The sequence below is a fragment of the Hyla sarda genome, chromosome 6 (assembly GCF_029499605.1).
Source record: "Hyla sarda isolate aHylSar1 chromosome 6, aHylSar1.hap1, whole genome shotgun sequence".
Classification (NCBI taxonomy): Eukaryota; Metazoa; Chordata; class Amphibia; order Anura; family Hylidae; genus Hyla; species Hyla sarda.
In genome coordinates, this window is record NC_079194.1 from 293,136,031 (window position 1) to 293,152,109 (window position 16,079).

At 41.9% G+C, this 16,079-nt stretch overlaps 1 protein-coding gene across 5 annotated transcripts in view; it reads left to right on the forward strand.

Moving 5' to 3' along the window:
* TSPAN18 (tetraspanin 18) overlaps positions 1-16,079 on the forward strand; it is a 153,613-nt gene that overhangs the window by 114,806 nt on the left and 22,728 nt on the right. The window contains exon 3 of one of the 5 annotated variants that reach the window (XM_056527773.1): positions 12,502-12,613. The exons of 3 other annotated variants lie outside the window; for them this stretch is intronic. The gene's annotated coding sequence lies outside the window, so the exon portion shown is untranslated. Of the gene's footprint in view, positions 1-4,053; positions 4,112-12,501; positions 12,614-16,079 lie in introns of those variants that run through there. One more of the 5 variants, XM_056527774.1, reaches the window with a different exon arrangement.

A 16,079-nucleotide genomic window follows, 5' to 3' on the forward strand; every position in this document is an offset into this window, starting at 1 on the left:
TCTATCTATCTATCTATCTCATAGCTATCTATCTCATATCTATCTATCTCATATCTATCTATCTCATATCTATCTATCTCATATTTATCAATCTCATATCTATCTATCTCATATCTATCTATCTATCTCATATTTATCAATCTCATATCTATCTATCTCATATCTATCTATCTATCTCATATCTATCTATCTATCTCATATCTATCTCATATCTATCTATCTATCTATCTATCTATCTCATATCTATCTATCTATCTACCCAAAATACCAACAGAGCAGCACATCCAAAAAGGTAGATAAATAAGAACGGTGCCAGCGGCGGTATAGCCCGGTCAAGGCAGTCACACATCCAAGGTAGTAATCCGCAGCACTCCAAGAGTAGGTGCAAAAATAAAGTGCTTTATTCCATACTAATACAAAGCAACGTTTCAGCTGCCATGCAGCCTACTCTTGGAGTGCTGCGGATTACTACCTTGGATATCTATCTATCTATCTATCTATCCCATATCTATCCCTCTATTATCTATTTATCTATCTATCTATCTTTCATATCTATCTATCTCATATCTATCTATCTCATATCTATCTATCTATCTATCCCATATCTATCCCTCTATTATCTATTTATCTATCTATCTATCTCTCACATCTATCTATCTCATATCTATCTATCTATCTATCTATCTCATATCTATCTCATATCTATCTATCCATCTATCTATCTATCTATCTCATATCTATCTATCTCAATCTCATATCTATCCCATATCTATTTATCTCATATCTATCTATTTGTGGTGGCCCAGTACAGAAGGTGCCCTTCTGTACCCCTACCCATCCTATTGGGCAGATTCAGTCAATGTCACCTGGCCCCACACTCCTCAGAAATCTAGCCTAGTCAGTTCTATTCAGGAGATCTAGCTGAGGTTCAGCCTGAGTAAGGACCTACTTAACCCCTGTAAAAATCAAAGCTGCAAGGTAGGACCTAAACCAGTGGGAAATCTAGTCAAGTCCAGTCCAAGTCAAGTCTGTTAATAAGTGTGGCGGCATCAGTCAGGTCAGTCAAGTCCCAGCAAGCTTCCTGAAGTTCACCCTGCACCTCCCCAGAACTGAGCTTTAAAGACTGTATCACCTTGTCTGCCTCAGTAAAAAGCCATTGTTCCGTAACCTTGCATCGGAGCGAATATTTGCCTGGCGCCTGGCCCAGGAATCCTCGGCTATATCTCGGGTGGTGAATTAGGTAAACCATGCCCTGGTGCCACGAACACAAAGGGTTAATACCATCTGCCCTAAGGGTTAATAACATCTGCCTTTCCTACACCCTCACCACATATTTATCCATCTATCTCATATCTATCCATCTATCTCATATTGATCGATCTATCTATCTCCTATCTATCTCCTATCTATCTCTCTCATATCTATCTATCTATCTATCTATCTATCTCATATCTATCTATCGATCTATCTCATATCTATCTATCTATCTATCTCATCTCATATCTATCTATCTCATCTCATATCTATCTATCTCATATCTATCTATCGATCTATCTCATATCTATCTCATATCTATCTATCTCATATCTATCTATCTCATATCTATCTATCTATCTCATATCTATCTATCTCATATCTATCTATCCATCTATCTCAAATCTATCTATCTCATATTGATCGATCTATCTATCTCCTATCTATCTCATATCTATCTATCTCATATCTATCTATCTCATATCTATCTATCTCATATCTATCTATCTCATATCTATCTATCGATCTATCTCATATCTATCTATCTCATATCTATCTATCTATCGATCTATCTCATATCTATCTATCTCATATCTATCTCATATCTATCTATCTATCTCATATCTATCTATCGATCTATCTCATATCTATCTATCTCATATCTATCTATCTATCGATCTATCTCATATCTATCTATCTCATATCTATCTATCTCATATCTATCTATCTATCTCATATCTATCTATCGATCTATCTATCTCATATCTATCTATCTATCTATCTCATATCTATCTATCTATCTCATATCTATCTATCTCATATCTATCTATCGATCTATCTCATATCTATCTATCTATCTATCTATCTCATATCTATCTATCTCATATCTATCTATCGATCTATCTCATATCTATCTATCTATCTATCTATCTCATATCTATCTTTCTGCTATTGGTATCGTCTGGGACTTCTGGGACCAAGTCCATCTACAGTAAGCACCTACCTGAACTTTTTTTAAAGTGCTGCCCGAACTTTTCTTTAAACTATCTATCTATCTATCTATCTAAAAATGATAATAGGCCGCACACAAAAATTTGTGCAAAAGAAAGTGTTCTTTATTCCATATACGAGACAACGTTTCTCGCCATTTTCAAGTGTGAGATCGCTGAAACGTTGTCTCGTATATGGAATAAAGAACACTTTCTTTTGCACAAATTTTTGTGTGCTGCCTATTATCATTTTTATCTAAAGCGGGATCGGAGCACCGCGATCCAATTGGCGTGCACCCCTGGGACTTTTTACTTGATGTGCTGCTTACTATTGATCTATATCTATCTATCTATATCTTTGTGCTAGCAGTGTGCTGCTGTATTCTTCTGTTGCTGTATATTTAGCCCAGCAGCCTGCCCCTGTAAGCCAGGTTTTTACAATAGTTTGGATCAATAGTGCTGGCCAATTTATCCTTTGGTTGTATCTATCTATCTATCTATCCCATATCTATCTTTCTCATATCTATCTATCTATCTATCTATCTTCTATCTATCTAGCAACAGGAGAATACAGCAGCACACTGCTAGCACAAAGATATAGATAAAACATGAGTATATAGATAAAACATGAGAAGCTATTCAGCTATGGTGCAGTAATGAAATAGTGAGGTACTTAGCTTGCAATTTGGCAGCCAAATAGCTTGGACCGTCCCACCACGGTAAGGTGGGTCCAGATCTTGCAATGCCTGCTGATCTATTCACACAGAGGCATATTCATAGTGTAGGGTCTGTCCCAATGAGATCACCTTACCGTGGTGGGACAGTCCAAGCTATTTGGCCGCCAAATTGCAAGCTAAGTATCTCACTATTTCATTACTGCACCATAGCTGAATAGCTTCTCATGTTTTATCTATATCATTGTGCTAGCAGTGTGCTGCTGTATTCTTCTGTTGCTGTATATTTAGCCCAGTAGCCTGCCCCTGTAAGCCAGGTCCGTATAATAGTTTGGAATCAATAGTGCTGGCTGACTTATTCTTTGTTTGTATCTATCTATCTATCTATCTATCTAATATCTATCTATCTATCTAATATCTATCTATCTCATATCTATCTATCTATCTCATATCTATCTATCTATCTCATATCTATCTCATATCTACCTATCTATCTATCTATCTATCTATCTATCTATCTATCCATCTTTATCTTATCTTTCCAATTACAGACAAACCCAACATGAGATGGACGACCACCATACCGGATACATGTATTGAAATGTTCTACTAATGCATAGTTTTCAAACCAGAGTGCCTCCTCCAGTATGCAAAACTACAACTCCCAGCATGCCCGGGCAGCCAAAGGAATTATCTTTTCCTTAGAAGGGTTGCTGGGGTAGACGTTTACATATCGGAATAATAAAGGGAATATTCACTTACACAGTTTTCTTGTCCAGATGTTGCAAAACTAAAACTCTCAGTGGTTGTCCAGGCATGCTGGGAGTTGTAGTTTTGCGAAAGTTAGAGGGCAACAATTTGGAGACCACTGTTCTAGATAAAGAATATCTTTTTTTTTTGTTGTGATCAGAGTCGGTCCGTCCCCTGAGAAGTGCCGAATGTGTTAACTGGTAAGAGGGCGGCTGAGAGCCCCTCAATAAACAGGGATTTCAGTGAGCACCCGTCCTTCTGCCCATTACTATAGCAACAAATAAAATCCCTGACATGGAAAAGGAGAGGAAAAAACAAAATAGGCACCTATAACTGCAGAGAGCTCTTCAGGAGGACGTTCAGCCTGACCCCCAGGGCCTCTCAGGACGCTCCTCGCCTTTGTTCCCGGACAGGAACCTTTCACCCTGTTCAGCTTCTAAGAAGGTTCTTGACTTTTTATGGATTTTATTTATTTTTTATCATATGATGTGTATAGCCAGGGGCACAGCTATAGGGGGCGCCGAGGTGGCAGTGGCACCCGTCCGTGTTGACATAATAGACTTCAGTATATATAAACGCTCTCTGCTCTATCTGTATATTGCTGCTGCTGTCTATATTGAATCAGAATATATAGTAATTATACACCTCTCCTCTCCAGCTCTATCTGTATACTGCTGCTGTCTCTATGGAATCAGGATATATAGTAGTTATCTTCTCATCAGCTCTATATGTATACTGCTGCTGCTGCTGCTATCATTTTGGGATCGGGATATATATTATTTTATACTATACCTCCCACGTCTATCTGTATACTGCTGCTGTCTCTATGAGATCAGGATATATAATAGTTATACGCATCCACTCCAGCTCGATTTCTATGGGATTAGGATATATACACCTTCGCTCCAGCTCTATCTGTATACTGCTGCTATCTCTATGGGATCAGGATCTATAGCAGTTATACACCTCTCCTCCCAGCTCTATCTGTATACGGCTGCTGCTGTCTCTATGGGATCCGGATATATAGTAGTTATATACTTCCCCTCCAGCTCTATCTGTATACTGCTGCTGCTATCTCTATGGGATCAGGATATATAGTAGTTATACATCTCCCCTCCAGCTCTATCTATATACTGCTGCTGCTGTCTCTATGGGATCAGGATATATAGTAGTTATATACTTCCCCTCCAGATCTATCTGTATACTGCTGCTACTGTCTCTATGGGATCAGGATATATAGTAGTTATATACTTCCCCTCCAGATCTATCTGTATACTGCTGCTACCTCTATGGGATCAGGATCTATAGCAGTTATACACCTCTCCTCCAGCTCTATCTGTATATGGCTGCTGCTGTCTCTATGGGATCAGGATATATAGTAGTTATATACTTCCCCTCCAGCTCTATCTGTATACTGCTACTGTTATACAGATGGGGCTATGTTCACACATTGCATTTTTGCTGCATTTTTTCTGTTTTTGTCATCATTTTCCAAAAATCACAAGTGGTGCTACTTTACCACAGCTGTGCAAATCATGCCGAAAACAAGTATTCTTAAATAGAGCATTGCAGCCAGAGGCTCGTGACGTCACGGCCATGCCCCCTCAATGCTAGTCTATGGGAGGGGGTGTGGCCGTGACGTTACGGGCGGGGTGTGAGTGATGTCATGAGCCTCCGCCCCCATTACCAGTCATCAGGCACGGAGCAATGTCTGGGGTAACCTATTCGAGATTGCGGGGGTCCCCCACGATCAGACATCTTATCCCCTATTCTTTGGATAGGGGATAAGGTGTCTAGGGGCGGAATACCCCTTTTATGTCTTAAAAGCTTCATTAAACACCTCTATAGGTCGAATCCCTTTTGCGTCATATTAATATTTCTTTAAAAATGCATAAAAAAACTATAGAGTAAACTGACCCCAACCCACTTATGAGTCTCATCAGTTCACCCGGCGGAACTCCAACACCAGCAACCTAGTTTGATGACCAGGTGCAGTGATGAGACCCCACCCCCTTTCTGCACAGACAGTGGATTCATTCAATACGTAGGCAGCTTTAGTAAATAATTCCAGTGATGGAATTGCACATAGTATGAATCCTATCCCATGCCTGCCACCTCAGCCAAAACAGGTAAGCACATGGCATACACAAGAAGCAGAATATCCTATGCTGCACTATGTAAGCCCAAAAAAATAATAATTCTAGAGTGCTTCTTTTAAAGCCCGATCTGACAAATGGGACTTGGCTACTATCGGGAGAAGGGAGGGGGGGGGGGGTAAAAGACAGGGTAGGACTAAGAAATGGATGTGCACCAGATAATGGGCAGTATAGAGGGTCCGGACGGGTGAAGGGCCAAGCATAGTAAAAGCTTTGAATCTCTTAAAATATTTGTCTGGATTTATCATGGTCCAGGCCGCCGTCTGCGAATGTTGATCTGCGGCCAATGTGACAATAAGTTGCCCATTACTCTAATCGGGGCCATTAACCCTTTTACACACATGCCATGGGGCGACCCGTTCCCCCATCTTGGGGTTTTTGATGATTTTAGGGTCTCATTGAAGATACTTATATATCAGAAGCCATTGAGTTGACGTGAGTAGTAAGGAGGGGGAGGGGGGGGGGTATACGATCATCCGGGATGACGTCACTTTATGGATTACATTGAGGCGCTTCGGTATTATGCTTCGTAATGCCAGATGTTTGTATTACGTATTTGTTTTATTGCTCGATGTCTCGGAAATCAATACTTGGATGTTGTTCGGAGATAAAAAGCGAAGATATCGTTCTGATTGAATAGTTTTCTTCTGTGTGCAGAGCAGTGTTTCCCGACCAGGGTGCCTCCAGCTGTTGCAAAACTACAACTCCCAGCATGCCCGGACAGCCAACGGCTGTCCGGGCATGCTGGGAGTTGTAGTTTTGCAACAGCTGGAGGCACCCTGGTTGGGAAACACTGGAGAAGAGAGCTTCTTCTTTAAAGGGGTAACACTGGGGAAGTGAGCTTCTCCTTTAAAGGGGTACTCCACTGGAAAACATTATTATTTTTTTATTTTTTTTAAATCAACTGGTGCCAGAAAATACAAATTTTAATTGGCCCTTTGTCCCCATTTTACCCCCAAAAAGTGTAGTAAAAAAATGATAAACCTATTTGGTATCGCCGCATGCGTAAATATCCAAACTATTAAAATATAATGTTAATTATCCCGTACAGTGAATGTAAAAAAAAAGTCAAAAATTGCTGCTTTTTAATAACATTTTATTCCCAAATTTTTTTTTAATCAAAAATGTATTGAAAGTTTTACATAAGCAAATGTGGTATAAACCAAAAAAGTACAGATCACGGCGCAAAAAATTAGTCCTCACAACACCACTTATACGGAAAAATGAAAGTTATAGGTCAGCAAATTAGAGGGATTTTAAACGCACTAATTTGGAGATATATATATATATATATATATATATAATATATATATTTTTTTAAGTTAAGCAGATTTGTAAATGACTTCTATAAAAAAAAAATCGTAATCCTTTCAGTACTTATCAGCTGCTGTTATGATCCACCTTTCTTCCTGACCACAGTGCTCTCTGCTGACACCTCTGTCCGTGTCAGGAACTGTCCAGAGCAGGAGAGGTTTGCTATAGGGATTTGCTCCTGTTCTGGACTCTCCGTTAGGGGAAGGGCCTGTGATAGACCCAATTACCAAGTCTTGAAGTGTACCTGTCACTTTAAAAAAATTTAAAATGCCTCTGTGACCCGTCAAACATTTGTTAGTTTTTTTTTTTTTTTTTTTTTTTTTTTTTTTTTTATCAGTCGGGGTCTCAGAAACATGTCGAAAGTATTGATGGGTGGGGATCTCAGTGCTGTCAAACGTTTGTTTTAAGTGACAGGTACACTTTAAAGGGGTATTCCAGGCAAAAACTTTTTCATATATCAACTGGCTCCAGAAAGTTAAAAAGATTTGTAAATTACTTCTATTAAAAAAAATCTTAATCCTTTCAGTACTTATGAGCTTCTGAAGTTAAGGTTGTTCTTTTTTGTCTAAGTGCTCTCTGATGACACCTGTCTCGGGAACTGTCCAGTTTAGAAGCAAATCCCCATAGCAAACCTCTTCTAAACTGGATGGTTCCCGAGACACGTGTCATCATAGAGCACTTAGACAGAAAATATCAACCTTAACTTCAGAAGCTCATAAGTACTGAAAGGATTAAGATTTTTTAATAGAAGTAATTTACAAATCTGTTTAACTTTCTGGAGCCAGTTGATATATATATATATATATATATATATATATATATATATAAAAAAGTTTTTGCCTGGAATACCCCTTTAACTGGTATTGTCTTCTGATATCTCCATGAAAGGGCAGTAGGAACAGATGTAGCAGAGCCGAATTTGCCATTGAATTGTTAGTTGTATTTGCTTCATCAGGTTCTGCCTGAAGTAATACGGAAAAATCATGGATATGTCTAGGGCAACATGGCGACTTTTGACCGCAACACAGGTGGCACGAGCAAAGATCACATTGTCGTTGCAGCTAATGAAAGTAAATGGAATTGCATTGCGACCCGCTGTTGGCCTCAATTTGTGGCTATACGGTATATATACCGTATTTTCCGGCGTGTAAGACGACTGGGTGTATAAGACGACCCACAACTTTTGCAGTTAAAATATAGAGTTTGGGATATCCTCGCCGTATAAGACTACCCCTCTACCGTGAAACGGTCCCTTACCATTGTTCCCCCCACACTAGGTTGTCAGTATAGTTCCCCCAAACTAGGTTGTCAGTATAGTTCCCCTACATTAGGTTGTCAGCATAGTCCCCCCCCACATTAGGTTGGCAGTATAGTTCCCCCACATTAGGTTGTAGTTCCCCCACATTAGGTTGTCAGTATAGTTCCTCCCACATTAGGTTGTCAGCATAGTTCCCCCACATTAGGTTGTAGTTCCCCCACATAAGGTTGGCAGTATAGTTCCCCCACATTAGGTTGTAGTTCCCCCACATTAGGTTGGCAGTATAGTTCTCCCACATTAGGTTGGCAGTATAATTCCCCCCCACATTAGGTTGTAGTTCCCCCACATAAGGTTGGCAGTATAGTTCCCCCACATTAGGTTGTAGTTCCCCCACATTAGGTTGGCAGTATAGTTCTCCCACATTAGGTTGTAGTTTCTCCACATTAGGTTGGCAGTATAGTTTCCCACGCATTAGGTTATAGTTCCCCCACATTAGGTTGTCAGTATATTTTCCCCCACATTAGATTGTAGTTCCTCCCACATTAGGTTGTCAGCATAGTTCCCCCACATTAGGTTGTAGTTCCCCCACATTAGGTTGGCAGTATAGTTCTCCCACATTAGGTTGGCTGTATAGTTCCCCCACATTAGGTTGTAGTTTCCCCCACATTAGGTTGTAGTTTCTCCACATTAGGTGCAGTATAGTTTCCTCCATATTAGGTTATAGTTCCCCCACATTAGGTTGGCAGTATAGTTTCCCCACATTAGGTTGGCAGTATAGTTCCCCCACATTAGGTTGTAGTTCCCCCACATAAGGTTGGCAGTATAGTTCCCCCACATTAGGTTGTAGTTCCCCCACATTAGGTTGGCAGTATAGTTCTCCCACATTAGGTTGGCAGTATAGTTTCCCCCACATTAGGTTGTAGTTTCTCCACATTAGGTTGGCAGTATAGTTTCCCACGCATTAGGTTATAGTTCCCCCACATTAGGTTGTCAGTATATTTCCCCCCACATTAGATTGTAGTTCCTCCCACATTAGGTTGTCAGCATAGTTCCCCCACATTAGGTTGTAGTTCCCCCACATAAGGTTGGCAGTATAGTTCCCCCACATTAGGTTGTAGTTCCCCCACATTAGGTTGGCAGTATAGTTCTCCCACATTAGGTTGGCTGTATAGTTCCCCCACATTAGGTTGTAGTTTCTCCACATTAGGTTGGCAGTATAGTTTCCCCCACATTAGGTTGGCAGTAAAGTTTCCCCCACAGTAGGTTGTAGTTCCCCCACATTAGGTTGTAGTTTCCCCACATTAGGTTGTAGTTCCCCCACATTAGGTGTGCAGTATAGTTCTCTCACATTAGGTTGGCAGTATAGTTTCCTCCATATTAGGTTATAGTTCCCCCACATTAGGTTGTAGTTTCTCCACATTAGGTGCAGTATAGTTCCCCCACATTAGGTTGTAGTTCCCCCACATTAGGTTGGCAGTATAGTTCCCCCCACATTAGGTTGGCAGTATAGTTCCCCCCACATTAGGTTGTTGTTCCCCCCCACATTAGGTTGTAGTTTCCCCACATTAGGTTGGCAGTATAGTTCTCTCACATTAGGTTGGCAGTATAGTTCTCTCACATTAGGTTGGCAGTATAGTTTCCTCCATATTAGGTTATAGTTCCCCCACATTAGGTTGTAGTTTCTCCACATTAGGTGCAGTATAGTTTCCTCCATATTAGGTTATAGTTCCCCCACATTAGGTTGGCAGTATAGTTTCCCCACATTAGGTTGGCAGTATAGTTCCCCCACATAAGGTTGGCAGTATAATTTCCCCCACATTAGGTTGTAGTTCCCCCACATTAGGTTGGCAGTATAGTTCCCCCCACATTAGGTTGGCAGTATAGTTCCCCCCACATTAGGTTGTTGTTCCCCCCCACATTAGGTTGTAGTTTCCCCACATTAGGTTGGCAGTATAGTTCTCTCACATTAGGTTGGCAGTATAGTTTCCTCCATATTAGGTTATAGTTCCCCCACATTAGGTTGTAGTTTCTCCACATTAGGTGCAGTATAGTTTCCTCCATATTAGGTTATAGTTCCCCCACATTAGGTTGGCAGTATAGTTTCCCCACATTAGGTTGGCAGTATAGTTTCCCCCACATTAGGTTGTAGTTCCCCCACATTAGGTTGTAGTTTCCCCACATTAGGTTGTAGTTCCCCCACATTAGGTTGTAGTTTCCCCACATTAGGTGTGCAGTATAGTTCTCTCACATTAGGTTGGCAGTATAGTTTCCTCCATATTAGGTTATAGTTCCCCCACATTAGGTTGTAGTTTCTCCACATTAGGTGCAGTATAGTTCCCCCACATTAGGTTGTAGTTCCCCCACATTAGGTTGGCAGTATAGTTCCCCCCACATTAGGTTGGCAGTATAGTTCCCCCCACATTAGGTTGTTGTTCCCCCCCACATTAGGTTGTAGTTTCCCCACATTAGGTTGGCAGTATAGTTCTCTCACATTAGGTTGGCAGTATAGTTTCCTCCATATTAGGTTATAGTTCCCCCACATTAGGTTGTAGTTTCTCCACATTAGGTGCAGTATAGTTTCCTCCATATTAGGTTATAGTTCCCCCACATTAGGTTGGCAGTATAGTTTCCCCACATTAGGTTGGCAGTATAGTTCCCCCACATAAGGTTGGCAGTATAATTTCCCCCACATTAGGTTGTAGTTCCCCCACATTAGGTTGGCAGTATAGTTCCCCCCACATTAGGTTGGCAGTATAGTTCCCCCCACATTAGGTTGTTGTTCCCCCCCACATTAGGTTGTAGTTTCCCCACATTAGGTTGGCAGTATAGTTCTCTCACATTAGGTTGGCAGTATAGTTTCCTCCATATTAGGTTATAGTTCCCCCACATTAGGTTGTAGTTTCTCCACATTAGGTGCAGTATAGTTTCCTCCATATTAGGTTATAGTTCCCCCACATTAGGTTGGCAGTATAGTTTCCCCACATTAGGTTGGCAGTATAGTTCCCCCACATAAGGTTGGCAGTATAATTTCCCCCACATTAGTTTGTAGTTCTCCCACATTAGGTTGGCAGTATAGTTCCCCCACATTAGGTTGGCAGTATAGTTCCCCCACATTAGGTTGGCAGTATAGTTCCCCCACATTAGGTTGGCAGTATAGTTCCCCCACATTAGGTTGTAGTTCCCCCACATTAGGTTGGCAGTATAGTTCTCCACATTAGGTTGTAGTTCCCCCACATTAGGTTGGCAGTATAGTTCCCCCACATTAGGTTGTAGTTCCCCCACATTAGGTTGGCAGTATAGTTCTCCACATTAGGTTGTAGTTTCCCCACATTAGGTTGGCAGTATAGTTCCCCCACATTAGGTTGGCAGTATAGTTTCCCCCAAATTAGGTTGTAGTTTCCCCCACATTAGGTTGGCCGTATAGTTTCCCCCACATTAGGTTATTGTTCCCCCACATTTGGTAGGCAGTGGACCCTACAGGCAAGCAGCCTTCAGCCATATCCAGTGTACTGTCTGTGTACTTCCCCACTTCAGTGTTCCGTCCACCATTCCTCCGGTCACGGGTCACAATCTACTGCTATGGCCCAGCACCAGAGAAGCGGTGGTCGTTGCGCCGAAAATGACGTGCTGGTAACTTACCATGCCTGCGCGTCCTCACTGCTCCACTCTGCTGTTGCTATGGGCGCACGCACGGGATGTCAGTGACTCCAGGCAGCCCCTGGATTTGTAAAGTTAACGCATTTGAGAAAATTTTACGGGGTTAAAAAGTCGTCTTATATGCCGGAAAATACAGTGTATGTGTGTGTATATATATATATATATATATATATATATATATATATATATATATATATACACACACACACACACACACACACTGTATTTTCCGGCATATAAGATGACTTTTTAACCCCTGTTCTTAAAGGGCTACTCCAGGGGAAAACATTTGTTTTTTTAAATCAACTGGTGTCAGAAAGTTGAACAGATTTGTAAATTACTTCTATTAAAAAATCTTTACCCTTCCGGTACTTTTTAGCAGCTGTATGCTACAGGAGAAATTCTTTTTTTCTTTTTGAATTTCTTTTATTTTTTTGTCTTGTTCACAGTGCTCTCTGCTGACACCTGACATCAGGAACTGCCCAGAGCAAGAGAAAATCCCCAAGACAAAAAGCAAAGAATTTCCTCTGTAGCATACAGCTGCTAAAAAGTACTGGAAGGGTAAAGATTTTTTTTAATAGAAGTCATTTACAAATCTGTTTAACTTTCTGGCACCAGTTGATTTAAAAAAAATAAAATAAAAATAAAATGTTTTCCACCGGAGTACCCCTTTAAGAGATGTCATTTAGGTCATAGTGGTGATCACTCAGCTTGAACCTTAAAGGGTAGTCCAGTGGTGAAAAACTTATCCCCTATCCTAAGGATAGGGGATAAGTTTGAGATCGCGGGGGGTCCGGCCGCTGGGGCCCCTGCGATCTCTCTGTACAGGGGCCCCGGCTCTCGGCCCAGATAGCGAGTGTCGACCCCTGCACGAAGCGGCGGCTGACACGCCCCCTCAATACATCTCTATGGCAGAGCCGGAGATTGCCGCAGGCAGCGCTTCGGCTCTGCCATAGAGTTGTATTGAGGGGGCGTGTCGGCCGCCGCCTCGTGCGGAGGTCGACACGCCCCTTTCCCGCGGGCTGTCGGGGCTCCGTACAGGAGATCGCAGGGGGCCCCAGCGGTCGGACGCCCCGCGATCTGCAACTTATCCCCTATCCTTAGGATAAGGGATAAGTTGTTCACCACTGGGTCACCACTGGACTACCCCTTTAAAGTTAAACCTTAAAATAACCAAATGGAATGTTAGGTGGAGTCGGTCAAAGGAGGAGACAGTCACCCCTACAGAGGGTCACTGGGCTGACTCCCTGACCACAGATGGTGCCTCTTCTTCTCCGGCTTAGATACCTTGCTGCAACCCAGTGTCTCCCAACCAGTGTGCCTCCAGCTGTTGCAAAACTACAACTCCCAGCATGCCCGGACAGCCAACGGCTGTCCGGGCATGCTGGGAGTTGTAGTTTTGCAACAGCTGGAGGCACCCTGGTTGGGAAACACTGCTGTAGTCGTGGTTTTACCGGTGAAATGATCTCATTGTGGAGGAGCCCCGACCACTCAACCAGATGAATTCGGCATATATTACCGGCTGACAGATGGGCCAAGTCAACAAACTGGGAACACAAGAAAGACAAAATGGATTAGGCAATTAAAAGTTTATGGAAGCCGCAGCCGATGACGAGCTGTCAGCTGGAGTGAGCTGTAAAAAAACACAGGGCATCATGGGAATATCACTGCGCCCGCAGCATCCTGGGATTAACTAATTATTGCTAAATTTGCAAACTGGGGGGGCGGGGGGGGGGGGGGGTTGTATGGTGAAGGGTATCAAGGGACGGGCACGAAAATATTCTGCATTTGCTTCACTCACCTGAGGGTACTCACACTCATTGAAGAGACCCAGTCTGGCAATGCTTCATGGGAAGACATTATGCAAATTAGATCTTCTTACAAAGGAAGAAAACCCAAAGACCCAACAGAAAATCACACTGTTTAATGTGTCAGAGGAAGTGGTCAGTCCTGGGTCAGCTGACTTCCTGGGAACTACAGGACGACATCATCGCTTATTAGATTGTCTCTGACAGCTCCCAGAGCCCTCTTCTCCCAGCTCTATCTGTATACTGCTGCTTTCTCTATGGGATCACAATATATAGTAGTTTATACACCTACCCTCCAGCTCTATCTGTATACTGCTGCAGCTATATCTGTATACTGCTGCAGTATATCCTATGTGATCAGGATATACAGTCGTTATACACCTTCCCTCCAGCTCTCTGTATACTGCTGCTATCTCTATGGGATCAGGATATATAGTAGTTATACACCTCCCTCCCAGCTCTATCTGTATACTGCTGCTATCTCTATGGGATCAGGATATATAGTAGTTATACATCTCCCCTCCAGCGCTATCTGTATACTGCTGCTATATCTACGGGATCAGGATATATAGTAGTTATACACCTCTCCTCCAGCTCTATCTGTATACTGCTGCTATCTCTATGGGATCAGGATATATAGTGGTGTACACCTTCCTTCTTGCTCTATCTGTATACTGCTGCTGCTATATATATGGCATCAGGATATATAGTATGTATATACCTCCCCTCCCAGCTCTATCTGTATACTGCTGCTATCTCTATGGGATCAGGATATATAGTCGTTATACACCTTCCCTCCACCTCTATCTGTATACTGCTGCTGCTATCTCTATGGGATCAGGATATATAGTAGTTATACACCTCCCCTCCAGCTCTATCTGTATACTGCTGCTATCTCTGTGGGATAAGGATATATAGTAGTTATATACCTCCCCTCCAGCTCTATCTGTATACTGCTGCTGCTATCTATATGGATCAGGATATATAGTAGTTATACACCTCCTCTCCAGCTCTATCTGTATACTGCTGCTATCTATATGGGATCAGAATATATAGTAGTTATACACCTTCTCCCCAGCTCTATCTTTATTTTGGTGCTATCTTTTTGGAATTAGGATATATAGGAATTATACATCTCCCCTTTAGCTCTGTCTGTATACTGCTATTTCTATGGTATTAGGATATACAGTGGTTATACACTTCCCCTCCAGCTCTATCTGTATACTGCTGCTATCTCTGTGGGATCAGGATATACAATAGTTATACACCTCCCCTCCAGCTCTATCTGTATACTGCTGCTGTCTCTGTGGGATCAGGATATACAATAGTTATACACCGCCCCTCCAGCTCTATCTGTATACTGCTGCTATCTCTGTGGGATAAGGATATATAGTAGTTATATACCTCCCCTCCAGCTCTATCTATATACTGCTGCTGCTCTCTCTTTTTTTCCCCCCAGTTTTTATTTTGACTTTGAATTTAGGCAAAAATTGTGCTATTTTTCACAATCGGCAGTGAAAATGTCTCTACAGCAATTCTGTAAAATCGAAACTAAGGCTCGGCCAAATTCGTCAAAAACCTGTCAAAAATCCTGTGACAATGCAACATAGGAACAGAGCCGGAAGTCTTCAAATCTTCATAAAACACCATAATTGTGATTATGTCACTTTGCCAAAAAAAAAAAAAGGCATCAAAACTGCACACATTGTGAACTGTCACCCACTTGAGTTTCGGCTGTTTAGGCTTCTGGTTGCTGGAGTCTATCCAGGTGATTGGGTCTCATTAGGTGCATTGTAGTGATGAGACTCCACACTCTCTCTCTTCAAAGCTTTAGGAAATCACTTCTGTTCTAGTGCTTGCTTGTTAGGCTGTGAAGGTATTGCAGGGGCCTTTAGGGTGAGAGAACATCTTTGTGTAAAGCAGTGTTTTCCAACCAGGGTCCCTCCAGCTGTTGCAAAACTACAACTCCCAGCATGCCCGGACAGCTGTTCAGGCATTCTGGGAGTTGTAGTTTTGCAACAGCTGGAGGCACCCTGGTTGAGAAACACTGGTATAAGTGTTGTAATATATGGCAGAGGGATTTTTTGGTGTCTTTTGTTTATGGTGCATTCTGATTTTTTACATCAAAAGCTCTTACTAAACTGCTGGAAAATAAAAATGTCCTGTCTAACTCTGCATATATCCTTAACTCCACCACCCAAGAGAGGAACATCAGTTAC